Here is a 5,042-nt window from a genome sequence, read left to right as displayed (position 1 = left end):
ACCAATCTCCCCCTTAAACAGCTTCTGGACTTTTCTCTTCAGTCGATCGACTGAGTAGCACAGTCGATCGACTACAAACACTGGCAATTAAACTCAAAATCGTCAAAAATTCATATTGCCACTTCAATTTCCCGTTCTTCTCGCATGAACATTCAGTAAATCATCCTACGCACTTTGCATAAAATAAATTCCTGCAAAAAATTCTCAAAGGCGCACATTTTTCAAACCAAGAAATTGCTAATTAAAAAGAAATAATTAAAGCTCAAAATGCAAATTAAAGGAAATAAAGCTGTAAAGTTCCTAATTACAAATAATTACAACCCGGGATGCCTCCCGGTTAGCGCTGGTTTAAGAGGTCCCGCACGACCTTTTTACCTCACTTTGCATCATCCGATAACGGGTCGAAGTATAATACCTCGACTTTCCCAACAAATTCATCTGTTCCGCGATAATGCTTCACATATTGGCCATTAACTTTGAACCGGTTCCCAGATGAGGTTTCCAATTCAACTGATCCGAATTTTGTAACTGCTGTGACCGTATAAGGGCCAGTCCACTTGGATTTCAGCTTACCAGGAAATAAATGGATACGAGCATTAAAAAGGAGTACCTTATCGCCAATATGGAACTCGCGCTTAATAATTCTCTTGTCGTGCCAGCGCTTTGTTTTTTCCTTGTAGATCCTAGCATTGTCATAGGCCAGCAGCCTAAATTCCTCCAACTCATTCAGCTGTGTCATGCGTTTCTCACGAGAGAGGTTAGGATCCAAATTCAAATCACATATAGCCCACTAAGACTTACGCTCCAACTCAACAGGTAAATGACATGTCTTACCATAAATCAATCGGTATGGTGACATCCCGATTGGTGTTTTAAACGCGGTCCTAGAAGCCCATAAGACATCATCTAACTTAAGACTCCAATCTTTCCGTGATTTAGAAACAACTTTAGCTAAGACTTCTTTCAATTCTCTGTTAGAAATCTCAACCTGACCACTAGTTTGGGGATGATACCCCAAACCTCTACGATGTTGGACACCGAATTTAGTCAATAAAGCACTAAGTTGTTTCTCTTTAAAATGCATTCCACCATCGCTAATGACAGCCCTAGGGACACCAAAACGAGGGAAAATAATATTTTTAAACAGTTTAATCATGGCCTTTGCATCGCAATGGGGAGTAGCAATAGCTTCCACCCATTTGGACAGATAATCTACAGCTACGAGGATATATTTATTACCCTGACTGCTCAGAAAAGGTCCTTGATAATCAATGCCCCAGACATCGAAAATCTCAACCTCAAGAATGCCTACCTGTGGCATCTCATGTCTCTTGGAAATATTCCCCGATCTTTGACAAGCATCGCACTCAGCAACAAAATTGCGACTATCTGCATGCAAAGTTGGCCAATAGAAACCAGATTGGAGTACCTTTGCCACAGTCCGGGGAGGGCCATGGTGACCACCATAGGCAGAAGAGTGGCAAGCTTCTAGGATATCCTTAACCTCCCATTGAGGCACACATCTCCGGATGAGACCGTCTGCGCATTCCTTGAAAACATAAGGATCATCCCAAAAGTATTGTCTAGCATCATAAGCGAACCGCTTCTTCTGTTGTCATGAAAGCTCGGGTGGTATCCTACCTGTCACAGCAAACTTAGCAAAATCAGCAAACCACGGAGGTGGATAAGACCCTGAAGTAGTAATAGCTAACAGACTCTCATCAGGAAAAGAATCATTAATAGGTAACGAATCCTCCCTTTTCGTCAAATTGCAGCGAGATAAATGGTCACCACCACATTTCTGCCCCTTTCTTATCTTTGATGTCCAAATCAAACTCCTGCAAAAGGAGTATCCACCTCAAAAGCCTCGGCTTCACATCCTTCTTGAGAAAGAGAGTCTTCAGCGCTGCATGGTCAGTATAAACAGTAACCTTAGAACCTAACAAATAAGACCGAAATTTGTCTAAGACAAAAACTACAGCTAAAAACTCTTTCTCAGTGGTATAATAATTGACTTGAGCCTCATCCAGAGTTCGGCTCGCATAGTATATGGCATTCAAAGCTTTATTCTTCCGCTGTCCCAAAACTGCACCGATCGCATAATCGCTGGCATCACACATAATCTCAAATGGGAGATCCCAATCGGACAATTTGAATGATAGGTGCGAAACTAGAGCCTCCTTTAACTTTGTTAAAAGTGAAAGGCACTCATCGATAAACTCAACAACAACATCCTTAAGGAGCAATTGTGTAAGTGGTTTAGCAATTTTTGAAAAATCCTTAATGAAACGCCGATAGAAACCAGCGTGACCAAGGAAACTCCTCACTCCTTTAACATTCACGGGAGGAGGCAATTGCTCAATCACCTGCACTTTTGCTTTGTCAACATGTATACCCTTATCAGAAATCAGATGCCCTAACACAACTCCCTCATTGACCATGAACTGACATTTTTCCCAGTTTAAAACAAGATTAACATCTATACAACGCTGCATGACTTTATCAAGGTTAGCTAAACAACGATCAAAGTCATTACCATAAACTGAGAAATCATCCATAAATACCTTCATAATGTTCTCTATATAATCAGAAAAAATCCCCATCATGCACCTTTGAAAAGTAGCAGGGGCGTTACACAATCCGAAAGGCATTCTACGGTATGAAAAAATCCCCATCATCCAGAGTTCGGCTCGCATAGTATATGGCATTCAAAGCTTTATTCTTCCGCTGTCCCAAAACTGCACCGATCGCATAATTGCTGGCATCACACATAATCTCAAATGGGAGATCCCAATCAGGCGGCTGAATGATTGGTGCAGAAACTAGAGCCTCCTTTAACCTGTTAAAAGCTGAAAGGCACTCATCAGTAAACTCAAAAACAGCATCCTTAAGGAGCAATTGTGTAAGTGGTTTAGCAATTTTTGAAAAATCCTTAATGAAACGCTGATAGAAACCAGCGTGACCAAGGAAACTCCTCACTCCTTTAACATTCACGGGAGGAGGCAATTGCTCAATCACCTGCACTTTTGCTTTGTCAACATGTATACCCTTATCAGAAATCCGATGCCCTAACACAACTCCCTCATTGACCATGAACTGACATTTTTCCCAGTTTAAAACAAGATTAACATTTATACAACGCTGCATGACTTTATCAAGGTTAGCTAAACAACGATCAAAGTCATTACCATAAACTAAGAAATCATCCATAAATACCTCCATAATGTTTTCTATATAATCAGAAAAAATCCCCATCATGCACCTTTGAAAGGTAGCAGGGGCGTTACACAATCCGAAAGGCATTCTACGGTATGCAAAAACACCCTGTGGACAGGTAAAAATGGTCTTACTCTGATCATCTGGACTGAGCTGTGTAGTGGCTTCTTTCTCTCTTCAAATCAGCTCTTCACTCCATTGCACGCATCCCAAGGTGAGTGAATCCGAACTCCCTTCTTCCAAGCTTCCCTGATATTGCCTCCGGAGGACGATTTAGGCTTGATTTAGCTTACTTCCACTCATTCCTACAATAAATCATAGAAAATGCAAAGTAAACCGTTTCGGGAGAAATAATAGCTTAAAGCTAACAAATACGCATGGAAATACGTGCCAAAACTACAAATAAAGTGTATAGAATATGCACGTATCAGTGTCCATGATCCAAATTTACATCAACTTGGGCATCGGTAAAGCCGAAAACAAACCTCATCTTTATAAATTCGGTGGGTAGACATTTATCACCCACTTCCCCTACTTAACAAGGTTTGTACCCCGGTAAAGCCGAGTGCACTCCCTCACGAAATAGGTTTTCATGGTTTCTACTTTTTGGTAAGACTATGTCTCAATTGTTTATTTTAGCGAGAGGTCATGTCAATTTATTATCTATCACGTTTTAAGTGAACTAAAGCGGTGAACTACGATAATTATAATTGACATGGTCGATAAACTCGATTAAAATGATGATGCATGTTTAGTTATGGCGATTTAGCGATGCATGCAACATATAAATAAAATGCAAAGCATAAATAAAATCCTAGTATGGCCTTCCTAAAATAGTAAATCTAATACACTATTACATATTCGGAAACCAACTCGATTGGTCCCTTGAACTTCGGTTTTGGCACGCATCTCGAGGTAACACTGTCTTTAAAGGATCACCTTCTTGAGTGGCACCGTCTTCAAGGAACTCCGGAATAAATAAATTACATAACAAATTACATAATTTCCTATTATACATTTGTAATTAAAATAAAATAAATCTATTAAATTACAAAACGGTGATACGAGATCACAATAAATTACAACCGAATCGATATTCCCATACATTTCGGGTAATACCAATTTAAAACTAAGGTCATACTAAGTAAAATTACATAATTCAAAAAATTACATAAAAATAAAATTATGACAATCATAACTAAAATGCAGAATTATAATATGTATGAACATGCTCAATTTTATGCTAAATTGCCTTTAAGGAGCCAATATCGTATATTAATCGGTTTTTACGGATTTGCGTGATTCAACCTTTTAAAATCACAATAAATTATATAAAATCATATTTATGTACTAGTTAATTACCCTAACCATCTTAGGACTCAAAATTAGTCTCCACTAACATATTGACAATAAGTAACTTATATTTCTTAATATTGTTCATTAAAGGACTTAAAATTACAATATAAAGCCATAAACTTCAAATAAATCATTAAAATTTCAAATAAATTCAAAATTTGAAATTTAAACTCATGAACATGCTGGAAAAATACCATGACACTCATAATGTTCAAAAAACGTAGGTTAAAAATTTCGAAATTTATCGGGAAAAACAATGTTGCGGTTTATCGGATTTATCAATTATAATCATAAAAACATGAGAAAAATTATATTTAACAACTTTTCAATTTTAGATCTGAAATATATGATAAAATGCAACAAATGACGTTTTTCCTTAGTCATGAAGTATGTTTTAGCAATTTATACTAATTAAAGTCACTATTTATGTGATGTTTCATCAAAAATTCATAAATCATGCATAAAGACTT

The sequence above is a fragment of the Silene latifolia genome, chromosome 10, assembly GCF_048544455.1.
Source record: "Silene latifolia isolate original U9 population chromosome 10, ASM4854445v1, whole genome shotgun sequence".
Lineage (NCBI taxonomy): Eukaryota > Viridiplantae > Streptophyta > Magnoliopsida > Caryophyllales > Caryophyllaceae > Silene > Silene latifolia.
This window is presented reverse-complemented; position numbering follows the sequence as displayed.